The sequence below is a fragment of the Vigna umbellata genome, chromosome 3 (assembly GCF_029865625.1).
Source record: "Vigna umbellata cultivar VRB3 chromosome 3, Vumbellata_1.0, whole genome shotgun sequence".
NCBI lineage: Eukaryota > Viridiplantae > Streptophyta > Magnoliopsida > Fabales > Fabaceae > Vigna > Vigna umbellata.
In genome coordinates, this window is record NC_142167.1 from 23,738,565 (window position 1) to 23,752,550 (window position 13,986).

At 34.5% G+C, this 13,986-nt stretch overlaps 1 long non-coding RNA gene across 1 annotated transcript; it reads left to right on the forward strand.

The window, feature by feature from the left end:
• The first annotated feature begins 10,007 nt into the window (after positions 1-10,007).
• On the forward strand, positions 10,008-12,194 carry LOC148202006 (uncharacterized). Its single transcript, XR_015785331.1, has 3 exons — positions 10,008-10,090; positions 10,913-11,010; positions 11,104-12,194. It is a non-coding gene; the product is annotated as an uncharacterized LOC148202006 (long non-coding RNA).
• The last annotated feature ends 1,792 nt before the right edge of the window (positions 12,195-13,986 follow it).

The following is a 13,986-nucleotide window of genomic DNA, read 5'->3' on the forward strand; positions in this document are numbered from 1 at the left end:
TCTGTGCAGCTTTGGATTGATGAGAATAGGAAGGTTAGCGCACAAGATTGCAAATTGAGTGCACCTAGGATTCATTTTCCACGTCAAGTGTGCAAGACCGGGAAAGGGAGAATTCTTTATCTTGTGCATTGTATCTTGCAATCTGTTTAGCCAAGAGAATATTAAGCTGTGTGATATATGTGTGCAGGATTGAAAATCAGACCAAAAGAATTGAATTAAAGGAGCACAAAGTTGTCCAGAAACAACAAGAGTGGAGCACGTGATTTTTGTTTACCTTTATTTTGTCGACAAAGTTTACCTTTATTTTGTTTCAACATATTAATTCTAACTCCTTTGGCAGCCTTCTTGGGTAATTGATGAAGAATTTGGCATGGGTTATCGCGGGAAGAAATCTACATCAATTGTGACTAAATCTTCAGTTGAACAATACAGTTAGTATATTAATCTTTTTTTCCTTAGGTAATACTTAGTTGATTCAAAAACTTGGTTTCATGAGTTGATATATTGAATATCTACTCTATTCAGAGAGTTTCAATTCTTTAATTATATCTCTATGCTTATATTGTGCCAGTTATGGGTATCCCCGGCTCCTGAACTACTTTCACCCAATGGTCTTTATCATGTTGACAAAAAATCGCCAGCCTGCAATGCTCTTGGACTCGGACTTTATTGTGTACCTTTATTGGATACCTTGGGTATGTCACCTCTTCGTTATCTTGTTTCTATACCATGTTCATGCTTATACTCAAATGCAATTAAAATTTACTTTTGTCATCTATTATTGTACAAAGAGTTGCTGCTATCAAGGAACTGTTATCTCAAAAGCTTTGATGTTGTGAGAAAAGGTTCAGCATTTGTGGCCATGTAACATTTTTTTCTATTTAATCCTTAATCATATCCTTGACCCTAATCATAATCCTTACCCTAACCCTGATCATAACTCTTACCCTAATTTTAGCTCTAAATATAAGCATACAACTTGAGACTTGCTGGTAAAACTTTAATAGAAGGTTCAATTAGTTAAGATTATGTTTTTCTTAAACTTCATTCTTTTTCTTGGTTGCAGGGGTTGAATGATAGTTCATCTAAAACATCCTTGATAGAAGAAAGAAACGCGCATGCCCTAGCCATAATCCCTACCGAAATTGGTGAGCTTTAATTTACGAGCTTTCAGAATTCTACAATTCATCAAAGCTTTAATTTACCAGCTTTAATTTAACATTCTGAAATGGAAACTAAAACCCAGATTGTGCTTAACGAATCCAAAATGTCTTTTTGAAAAAAAAATGAGATTCATTTAACCAAACCAATGTAATGATTGCTGCTGGATTTTGTCTCGGACTGTTTTTGCTGCATAATTGTTCATTGTGCCACGTTCAAATCAAAATCAAAACCACATTTCTGTTCTTTATTTCCAATCCTACACTGTATAAGCATTTAGAATTCTCACTTTGGGCATAATAGTTGATGCCAAATTGGCCATTTTTGGTTATGTATTTTCTTTGTTTGCATTGTCATTCCAGTTTTCATTTAGTTTCTTATCAGGCAAATTTTTATTTTATACCGTTATTCAATTGCTCATCTAGCCTTATTTGCTTAGAAATGGCCCTGTTTCAATTGTTTAAGTCATTTCAATTGCATTAGCAACTTCGAAACTCCAGTTCTGTTTTCAAACCAGAAAAATTGCATAAAAACATCTCTCTTGTAGTCTGTCACATAGGAATCTAAATTCTGTATTCGTTTTCGTGTTTTCATGCATTGTCTTTAATACCCACTTAGAGTTCGTGCATACTTTGCATCTTTTTTACCAATTCAATACTATTAAATTCATTCCATTTTTGCATATAGTCTGATTGCATCAGATTTGACTAAATTAATTGCATTGTTTGGTACTTGTTCAATTTGATCATTGCATATGCAGTTTATCTCCATTCATAGTATTCTCAAAAGCTTTGATGTTGTGAGAAAAGTTGCAGCATTTGTGGCAAAGGTGTCAAAGGAACTCATCTGTCGAGAAATCGAATTAGAAGCCGCGAGGAAGGATGGAAAAGGTGTTAACTGTTAGTCTCTACGGTATGTTTTTTGTGCAATTGTTCTATTGCAAAGGTTTGATGATTTTGTTGATGTTACTTATGTTATTAAAGACATTGGGTCAAAGCAAATGCGGATTCGAGCCTGTGCTCCGGATGTCTAGCAGTTTGGATTTACTCAAGTAGAAACTCGAGTTTTACAACTCCCAAGGTAGATTAATGTGTATCTATGCTACTACTCTGTCATTTTTATCATGCACTCTCATTACTTTTGTCATTTATTTTTTCTGTTTGAGATAAGCTATATACAGAGTTGTAGTTTTATCAATTGTTTGTCCTACTAATGTTTTGTTCAATGTAAAGTTGTGTTCAGTTGGAGATCAAATTTTTATTATGTTTTGTGAGGCTAACTTGGCCTAAGTCTATTGGCAAATTGAGAGAGTTTAGCCTAACTGACTTGCTAATTGTTTCTTGTGCAGATTGCTTAAATTGGAGTGAAATCAAGATAACAAAAGAGAAAATTTCTATTGCATTTACTTCAACTTTTAAAATTGTTTACTACTACGACATTCACTTCCAATTTCTTAAATTTGTTTGTTGATTTATGTGCAGATGTCTTGTCGAGATTGCTTAAACTGGAGTGAAATCAAGATAACAAAAGAGAAAATTTCTATTGCATTTACTTCAACTTTTAAAATTGTTTACTACTACGACATTCACTTCCAATTTCTTAAATTTGTTTGTTGATTTATGTGCAGATGTCAGTTTGTCGAGTTTGATTTGGGTATATTCTTGATTGCCATTTAGTTCCATCTCATTTAGAGTCTAATTGGAGTCAAGAATTTCTGAGTAGACAGCAGCAACAACACCTCAGTGTGGAGCTTGGAGCAGGCTAGAAACAACCATCCAAATAGGGAAGTTGTCTAACTTACCCTTGTTTTGAATTGTTGCTTCGGTTTTAGCTTTTAAGTGATAGTTTTGAATGGATACCCTACTGATTGAAGTTTAAATATCTGTGCAGCTTTGGATTGATGAGAATAGGAAGGTTAGCGCACAAGATTGCAAATTGAGTGCACCTAGGATTCATTTTCCACGTCAAGTGTGCAAGACCGGGAAAGGGAGAATTCTTTATCTTGTGCATTGTATCTTGCAATCTGTTTAGCCAAGAGAATATTAAGCTGTGTGATATATGTGTGCAGGATTGAAAATCAGACCAAAAGAATTGAATTAAAGGAGCACAAAGTTGTCCAGAAACAACAAGAGTGGAGCACGTGATTTTTGTTTAACTTTTTTTTGTCGACAAAGTTTACCTTTATTTTGTTTCAACATATTAATTCTAACTCCTTTGGCAGCCTTCTTGGGTAATTGATGAAGAATTTGGCATGGGTTATCGCGGGAAGAAATCTACATCAATTGTGACTAAATCTTCAGTTGAACAATACAGTTAGTATATTAATCTTTTTTTCCTTAGGTAATACTTAGTTGATTCAAAAACTTGGTTTCATGAGTTGATATATTGAATATCTACTCTATTCAGAGAGTTTCAATTCTTTAATTATATCTCTATGCTTATATTGTGCCAGTTATGGGTATCCCCGGCTCTTGAACTACTTTCACCCAATGGTCTTTATCATGTTGACAAAAAAATCGCCAGCCTGCAATGCTCTTGGACTCGGACTTTATTGTGTACCTTTATACGATACCTTGGGTATGTCACCTCTTCGTTATCTTGTTTCTACACCATGTTCATGCTTATACTCAAATGCAATTAAAATTTACTTTTGTCATCTATTATTGTACAGAGTTGCTGCTAGCTATCAAGGAAGTGTTATCTCAAAAGCTTTGATGTTGTGAGAAAAGTTGCAGCATTTGTGGCCATGTAACATTTTTTTCTATTTAATCCTTAATCATATCCTTGACCGTAATTGTAATCCTTACCCTAACCCTGATCATAACTCTTACCCTAATCTTAGCTCTAAATATAAGCATACAACTTGAGACTTGCTGGTAAAACTTTAATAGAAGGTTCAATTAGTTAAGATTATGTTTTTCTTAAACTTCTTTTTTCTTGGTTGCAGGGGTTGAATGATAGTTCATCTAAAACATCCTTGATAGAAGAAAGAAACGCGCATGCCCTAGCCATAATCCCTACCGAAATTGGTGAGCTTTAATTTACCAGCTTTCAAAATTCTACAATTTAGTAAGATGTGGTGGATAATATGTACAAAATTCTACAATTTAGTGAGGTGTGGTAGATAATAGGTACCAACTGTTTTGTGCGTACAATGGATTACGACTTTGCTAATCATCATCGGGCAAAGGAGGGTTTAGGAGGTAGAGTTTGTCTTATTTTGTCTTGTCTGGAGCAACACGTTTATCTGCACATGTGGGAAAGGTTACTTACGGGTGGTGACTTCTTGTAATGTCCTACAAGGATATGGTATGTTCTTTTTAAATGTGAGAATCAAACTTATTATGTTTTTGGTTGAAGATGAAAGTTAATATACAATATTACATTTGATTTGTTATGTCTTCAAATATAATTAGTTGTAGTAATTGTTTGCAATTGAAAATTGTTTGTCTTATCATGATTTTTCTTTGTTGTACAGCTTGGAGCCTTGAATTATATACTACCGGATGAAGTCGTACTTGTTTCCAACGCTACCACCCTCATTATTGGCACTCTTGTGTCCATTGCTCCAAGAGCTACTCCTTCAATTACAGTAGTGACAGATAAGAAATCTTATGTTCTCCTTACGACACATTTTATTTTGAACCAAGAATTGTTTAGCATTGTATGAGTACCATTTTAGGGCAAAGCACATAGGACATAGGGCATAGCACATAGGACATAGGGCATAGGGCATAGGGCATAGGACATAGGACATAGGGCATAGGGCATAGGGCTTATTAGGGCTTATTAGGGCTTATTAGGGCTTATTAGGGCTTAGTAGGGCTTAGTAGGGCTTAGTAGGGCTTAGTAGGGCTTAGTAGGGCTTAGTAGGGCTTAGTAGGGCTTAGTAGGGCTTAGTAGGGCTTAGCAGGGCTTAGCAGGGCTTAGCAGGGCTTAGCAGGGCTTAGCAGGGCTTAGCAGGGCTTAGCAGGGCTTAGCAGGGCTTACTAGGGCTTACTACCGCTTAGTAGGGCTTAGTACCGCTTAGTAGGGCTTAGTAGCGCTTAGTAGCGCTTAGTAGCGCTTAGTAGCGCTTAGTAGCGCTTAGTAGCGCTTAGTAGCGCTTAGTAGCGCTTAGTAGCGCTTAGTAGCGCTTAGTAGCGCTTAGTAGCGCTTAGTAGCGCTTAGTAGCGCTTAGTAGCGCTTAGTAGCGCTTAAAGGCTTAGGTCAAAGTATGATTAGGGAATAGGGCTTAATATACTAAGACATAAGACTTAGGCCTTAAAGGTTAGAACTTAGTGCTCTGCCATTTAAGTTCAAATTTGTTCTCAAAGTTTGAATTGCTTCAACTAAATGGTTTTGTTGTTGTGGTTGTTTTCTTTTTAACATTGCTTACTTGTTGTATTTTGTAGATTTCTTTGAAATGGAAATTTATGTTTCCGAAAGAGGATGAGGCGCACAAATAAAATCAAAACATTATGGTAGCGATATCTTTTCATAGTGTTTATTTACATTTCAAAACTTGTATTGCTTATGTTATGCATTCATGAATGATTTATGCATTCATTTTTCATAACACCTCTATTTGATTTTAGCCTTGATTTTTATCTCTTTTTTCCTCACCTATACCTTGGCCACCTTATAAGCCTTGATTGAAGTCTTATTGATCTTGAGTGTATTTCTAATTCAATTGGTGTGATTAGAAGTTTTCCAAGTTTATGATTGCGTGAATTTGCATAATGTGTTGAGAGTTAAACACCTAGATGTTGAAGTCTGAGGTTATTCTTATATTGACATACTATAGAGAGACCGAAACACCTCATATCCTGGGACCGGTGGGTTATGCAATTTTCCACCTTCATGTTAGGGCCATTCAGGATTTGTATGATGTATGCAATTTGATGTCCTGTCTATGAATGAGATTTGTCACAATTGTTGTTGTCTGCATACTTTGATTTTTAGGTACTGTCTTCTTGCTTGCATGCATTTGAGATAATTAAGGTTGATTTTTCTTTTCCTTTTTTTTTTATCTATGGGAAAATTATGAGACTTGTAGTTTACTGGGAAAGGCTATGGATGAAAGGCGATTGTTTGAGAAGCTGAAAGGCCTCCAAAAATACAAATTTAGTATGTTCCTATCATATTTTTCTATACTATACTGCAAATACCTTGCCTTTGAATGTTTTTAACCTTTGATTTCATGCAGAAATTCAAAAAGATTATATTCTGTTGACTAACAAAGAATCTGCGTCAGACATTCCTAAAGATGCCTAGTCCAGAGTCAGTTTGGGAGTTGTTTCTTTTAGGTTAATGTTTTCTTTGGTTGAAATTATTATCCTAATTTTTTTGATTCTGATGTTTCTTTTATTTGTGCAGTGTTTTCACTCCTTAATATCCTAGATCGTGTTTTATGACATGTGTGAACTCCTCATGAAAAATGAAGATGGAATTTATCCAGGTAATTTTACTTAGTTTCTTTCTATCATAAATCTTACCGTAGATCTGGAACTTGCTTGATTTAATTTGGTTTAATTGAAACTCATCAGAATGACTCTATTTCATTGATTGGTTATGTTGATGTAAAAGTCACACTTGTCCAATGAATTCACGGTTAAAATTGGCCAGTGAAATGCTGAACTCATTTTTTTGTGTCTGTGATTATATTACCATTCTTATATCCTATATTTTGTCGACATAATATTTCAGTTGCTGCATGTCTTCCTAGTCTAAGGGTCGTTTTCTGGTGTGCTATTCCATTTTTGATTGAGTGGCTCTCTTTTTGCTTTTATTTTGTGTATGTGATTATGGTACTGTTCTTATATCATATATTTTGTTGACATATTAATTCAGGACCATGTAGTTTGGTTTCGGATGTTTTCCAAATGATTAACTTTTTCAATTGTGGTGTGGTGGAAACATCTGAGACTGGATAAAGTAGAACAGGATTTCATTTTGCTGTCTTTTGTATTATTTTTCTTCTGTTTTTTTTCAAGAATTTTTTGTTTGTTTGAATGTGGATCATTGAACATTACTGGCTTAAAGGTTTTTCTATTTGAGTTATACCTAGTTTTCTAGTCTCTGTAATTGTTTTATTTGCATTTTATGAAATGTTATGTGTTATTTGTGCTCTCTGTTTTCTTGTTTGCTTTATCTTGTTATTTTTTTTTCCTTCTTATATTTGCTTTTTCTAAACAACGGATATTCTTTTTGGACTCCTTTTTTTTGGAGTCTTTCTTTATATTTTGTTATTAGGTCTTATGTTCTTGCCATCTTTTAGTTCTTGTTTAGTTTTTTACGTGGTTTAGGACTTGGTGTTGAAATATTGAATTATTTGTGTAAAGAGTATTATGTTATGCATATATGTAATCAATAGTTTTTTGTTTTTAATTTTTTTTCCTTAGGTAATTCTTAGTTGATTCAAAAACTTGGTTTCATGAGTTGAAGTGCTTAGCATATGACAGATTCCCCTTTTGTACATAAGTTTGCATATTGGATCCTTGTTTATATGTTTTGATATTTTATTTTTTTGCATATGATATGATAATATTTTTATTTTCTAGCATTTTGTTCTTTTGAGCTTAATTCATATATCTACTGGTTTGCAGGGTGCCAATCCAGCAGAATGAATTATGAGCATGGAGGTAAATTTTATTTTGATTTCCCTTGCCTTCTGTTTTCTGTGTTTTTTTCATCTTAATTTTGCTGCTCGCTCGGAAGTAGTTACCCTACATGTGGGAGTTCTTTTTTTGCAGTATTCATGTGTTGAACTCTTTTGACTTTTGTTGGCCCCAGGTATGAAATTGATCATCATTTAGTAACAACATTTTTTAATTTCGCTTATTTTGTGCCTCGCTTTGTTCTTTGGTGTCCCTACAAAAGAGCTTTAATCGCATGTCAAAGGAACTCATCTGTCGAGAAATCGAATTAGAAGCCGCGAGGGAGGATGGAAAAAGGTGTTAACTGTTAGTCTCTACAGTATGTTTTTTGTGCAATTGTTTTATTGCAAAGTTTTGATGATTTTGTTGATGTTACTTATGTTATTACAGACATTGGGTCAAAGCAAATGCGGATTCGAACCAGTTCTCTGGATGTCTAGCAGTTTCGATTTACTCAAGTAGAAACTCGAGTTTTACAACTCCCAAGGTACATCAATGTGTATCTATGCTACTACTCTGTCATTTTTATCATGCACTCTCATCATTTTTGTCATTTATTTTTTTGTTTTAGATAAGCTATATACAGAGTTGTAGTTTTATCAATTGTTTGTCCTTCTAATATTTTGTTCAATGTAAAGTTGTGTTCAGTTGGAGATTAAATTTTTATTATGTTTTGTGAGGCTAACTTGGCCTAAGTCTGTTGGCAAATTGAGAGAGTTTAGCCTAACTGACTTGCTAATTGTTTCGTGTGCAGATTGCTTAAACTGGAGTGCAATCAAGATAACAAAAGAGGAAATTTATATTGCATTTACTTCAACTTTTAAAATTTTTTTACTACTACGACATTCACTTCCAATTTCTTAAATTTGTTTGTTGATTTATGTGCAGATGTCAGTTTGTCGAGTTTGATTTGGGTATATTCTTGATTGCCATTTAGTTCCATCTCATTTAGAGTCTAATTGGAGTCAAGAATTTCTGAGTAGACAGCAGCAACAACACCTCAGTGTGGAGCTTGGAGCAGGCTAGAAACTACCATCCAAATAGGGAAGTTGTCTAACTTACCCTTGTTTTGAATTGTTGCTTCGGTTTTAGCTTTTAAGTGATAGTTTTGAATGGATACCCTACTGATTGAAGTTTAAATATCTGTGCAGCTTTGGATTGATGAGAATAGGAAGGTTAGCGCACAAGATTGCAAATTGAGTGCACCTAGGATTCATTTTCCACGTCAAGTGTGCAAGACCGGGAAAGGGAGAATTCTTTATCTTGTGCATTGTATCTTGCAATCTGTTTAGCCAAGAGAATATTAAGCTGTGTGATATATGTGTGCAGGATTGAAAATCAGACCAAAAGAATTGAATTAAAGGAGCACAAAGTTGTCCAGAAACAACAAGAGTGGAGCACGTGATTTTTGTTTACCTTTATTTTGTCGACAAAGTTTACCTTTATTTTGTTTCAACATATTAATTCTAACTCCTTTGGCAGCCTTCTTGGGTAATTGATGAAGAATTTGGCATGGGTTATCGCGGGAAGAAATCTACATCAATTGTGACTAAATCTTCAGTTGAACAATACAGTTAGTATATTAATCTTTTTTTCCTTAGGTAATACTTAGTTGATTCAAAAACTTGGTTTCATGAGTTGATATATTGAATATCTACTCTATTCAGAGAGTTTCAATTCTTTAATTATATCTCTATGCTTATATTGTGCCAGTTATGGGTATCCCCGGCTCCTGAACTACTTTCACCCAATGGTCTTTATCATGTTGACAAAAAAATCGCCAGCCTGCAATGCTCTTGGACTCGGACTTTATTGTGTACCTTTATTGGATACCTTGGGTATGTCACCTCTTCGTTATCTTGTTTCTATACCATGTTCATGCTTATACTCAAATGCAATTAAAATTTACTTTTGTCATCTATTATTGTACAAAGAGTTGCTGCTATCAAGGAACTGTTATCTCAAAAGCTTTGATGTTGTGAGAAAAGGTTCAGCATTTGTGGCCATGTAACATTTTTTTCTATTTAATCCTTAATCATATCCTTGACCCTAATCATAATCCTTACCCTAACCCTGATCATAACTCTTACCCTAATTTTAGCTCTAAATATAAGCATACAACTTGAGACTTGCTGGTAAAACTTTAATAGAAGGTTCAATTAGTTAAGATTATGTTTTTCTTAAACTTCATTCTTTTTCTTGGTTGCAGGGGTTGAATGATAGTTCATCTAAAACATCCTTGATAGAAGAAAGAAACGCGCATGCCCTAGCCATAATCCCTACCGAAATTGGTGAGCTTTAATTTACGAGCTTTCAGAATTCTACAATTCATCAAAGCTTTAATTTACCAGCTTTAATTTAACATTCTGAAATGGAAACTAAAACCCAGATTGTGCTTAACGAATCCAAAATGTCTTTTTGAAAAAAAAATGAGATTCATTTAACCAAACCAATGTAATGATTGCTGCTGGATTTTGTCTCGGACTGTTTTTGCTGCATAATTGTTCATTGTGCCACGTTCAAATCAAAATCAAAACCACATTTCTGTTCTTTATTTCCAATCCTACACTGTATAAGCATTTAGAATTCTCACTTTGGGCATAATAGTTGATGCCAAATTGGCCATTTTTGGTTATGTATTTTCTTTGTTTGCATTGTCATTCCAGTTTTCATTTAGTTTCTTATCAGGCAAATTTTTATTTTATACCGTTATTCAATTGCTCATCTAGCCTTATTTGCTTAGAAATGGCCCTGTTTCAATTGTTTAAGTCATTTCAATTGCATTAGCAACTTCGAAACTCCAGTTCTGTTTTCAAACCAGAAAAATTGCATAAAAACATCTCTCTTGTAGTCTGTCACATAGGAATCTAAATTCTGTATTCGTTTTCGTGTTTTCATGCATTGTCTTTAATACCCACTTAGAGTTCGTGCATACTTTGCATCTTTTTTACCAATTCAATACTATTAAATTCATTCCATTTTTGCATATAGTCTGATTGCATCAGATTTGACTAAATTAATTGCATTGTTTGGTACTTGTTCAATTTGATCATTGCATATGCAGTTTATCTCCATTCATAGTATTCTCAAAAGCTTTGATGTTGTGTGAAAAGTTGCAGCATTTGTGGCAAAGGTGTCAAAGGAACTCATCTGTCGAAGGAACTCATCTGTCGAGAAATCGAATTAGAAGCCGCGAGGAAGGATGGAAAAGGTGTTAACTGTTAGTCTCTACGGTATGTTTTTTGTGCAATTGTTCTATTGCAAAGGTTTGATGATTTTGTTGATGTTACTTATGTTATTAAAGACATTGGGTCAAAGCAAATGCGGATTCGAGCCTGTGCTCCGGATGTCTAGCAGTTTGGATTTACTCAAGTAGAAACTCGAGTTTTACAACTCCCAAGGTAGATTAATGTGTATCTATGCTACTACTCTGTCATTTTTATCATGCACTCTCATTACTTTTGTCATTTATTTTTTCTGTTTGAGATAAGCTATATACAGAGTTGTAGTTTTATCAATTGTTTGTCCTACTAATGTTTTGTTCAATGTAAAGTTGTGTTCAGTTGGAGATCAAATTTTTATTATGTTTTGTGAGGCTAACTTGGCCTAAGTCTATTGGCAAATTGAGAGAGTTTAGCCTAACTGACTTGCTAATTGTTTCTTGTGCAGATTGCTTAAATTGGAGTGAAATCAAGATAACAAAAGAGAAAATTTCTATTGCATTTACTTCAACTTTTAAAATTGTTTACTACTACGACATTCACTTCCAATTTCTTAAATTTGTTTGTTGATTTATGTGCAGATGTCTTGTCGAGATTGCTTAAACTGGAGTGAAATCAAGATAACAAAAGAGAAAATTTCTATTGCATTTACTTCAACTTTTAAAATTGTTTACTACTACGACATTCACTTCCAATTTCTTAAATTTGTTTGTTGATTTATGTGCAGATGTCAGTTTGTCGAGTTTGATTTGGGTATATTCTTGATTGCCATTTAGTTCCATCTCATTTAGAGTCTAATTGGAGTCAAGAATTTCTGAGTAGACAGCAGCAACAACACCTCAGTGTGGAGCTTGGAGCAGGCTAGAAACTACCATCCAAATAGGGAAGTTGTCTAACTTACCCTTGTTTTGAATTGTTGCTTCGGTTTTAGCTTTTAAGTGATAGTTTTGAATGGATACCCTACTGATTGAAGTTTAAATATCTGTGCAGCTTTGGATTGATGAGAATAGGAAGGTTAGCGCACAAGATTGCAAATTGAGTGCACCTAGGATTCATTTTCCACGTCAAGTGTGCAAGACCGGGAAAGGGAGAATTCTTTATCTTGTGCATTGTATCTTGCAATCTGTTTAGCCAAGAGAATATTAAGCTGTGTGATATATGTGTGCAGGATTGAAAATCAGACCAAAAAATTGAATTAAAGGAGCACAAAGTTGTCCAGAAACAACAAGAGTGGAGCACGTGATTTTTGTTTACCTTTATTTTGTCGACAAAGTTTACCTTTATTTTGTTTCAACATATTAATTCTAACTCCTTTGGCAGCCTTCTTGGGTAATTGATGAAGAATTTGGCATGGGTTATCGCGGGAAGAAATCTACATCAATTGTGACTAAATCTTCAGTTGAACAATACAGTTAGTATATTAATCTTTTTTTCCTTAGGTAATACTTAGTTGATTCAAAAACTTGGTTTCATGAGTTGATATATTGAATATCTACTCTATTCAGAGAGTTTCAATTCTTTAATTATATCTCTATGCTTATATTGTGCCAGTTATGGGTATCCCCGGCTCTTGAACTACTTTCACCCAATGGTCTTTATCATGTTGACAAAAAAATCACCAGCCTGCAATGCTCTTGGACTCGGACTTTATTGTGTACCTTTATACGATACCTTGGGTATGTCACCTCTTCGTTATCTTGTTTCTACACCATGTTCATGCTTATACTCAAATGCAATTAAAATTTACTTTTGTCATCTATTATTGTACAGAGTTGCTGCTAGCTATCAAGGAAGTGTTATCTCAAAAGCTTTGATGTTGTGAGAAAAGTTGCAGCATTTGTGGCCATGTAACATTTTTTTCTATTTAATCCTTAATCATATCCTTGACCGTAATTGTAATCCTTACCCTAACCTGATCATAACTCTTACCCTAATCTTAGCTCTAAATATAAGCATACAACTTGAGACTTGCTGGTAAAACTTTAATAGAAGGTTCAATTAGTTAAGATTATGTTTTTCTTAAACTTCATTCTTTTTCTTGGTTGCAGGGGTTGAATGATAGTTCATCTAAAACATCCTTGATAGAAGAAAGAAACGCGCATGCCCTAGCCATAATCCCTACCGAAATTGGTGAGCTTTAATTTACCAGCTTTCAAAATTCTACAATTTAGTAAGATGTGGTGGATAATATGTACAAAATTCTACAATTTAGTGAGGTGTGGTAGATAATACGTACCAACTGTTTTGTGCGTACAATGGATTACGACTTTGCTAATCATCATCGGGCAAAGGAGGGTTTAGGAGGTAGAGTTTGTCTTATTTTGTCTTGTCTGGAGCAACACGTTTATCTGCACATGTGGGAAAGGTTACTTACGGGTGGTGACTTCTTGTAATGTCCTACAAGGATATGGTATGTTCTTTTTAAATGTGAGAATCAAACTTATTATGTTTTTGGTTGAAGATGAAAGTTAATATACAATATTACATTTGATTTGTTATGTCTTCAAATATAATTAGTTGTAGTAATTGTTTGCAATTGAAAATTGTTTGTCTTATCATGATTTTTCTTTGTTGTACAGCTTGGAGCCTTGAATTATATACTACCGGATGAAGTCGTACTTGTTTCCAACGCTACCACCCTCATTATTGGCACTCTTGTGTCCATTGCTCCAAGAGCTACTCCTTCAATTACAGTAGTGACAGATAAGAAATCTTATGTTCTCCTTACGACACATTTTATTTTGAACCAAGAATTGTTTAGCATTGTATGAATACCATTTTAGGGCAAAGCACATAGGACATAGGGCATAGCACATAGGACATAGGGCATAGGGCATAGGGCATAGGGCATAGGACATAGGACATAGGGCATAGGGCATAGGGCTTATTAGGGCTTAGTAGGGCTTAGTAGGGCTTAGTAGGGCTTAGTAGGGCTTAGTAGGGCTTAGTAGGGCTTAGTAGGGCTT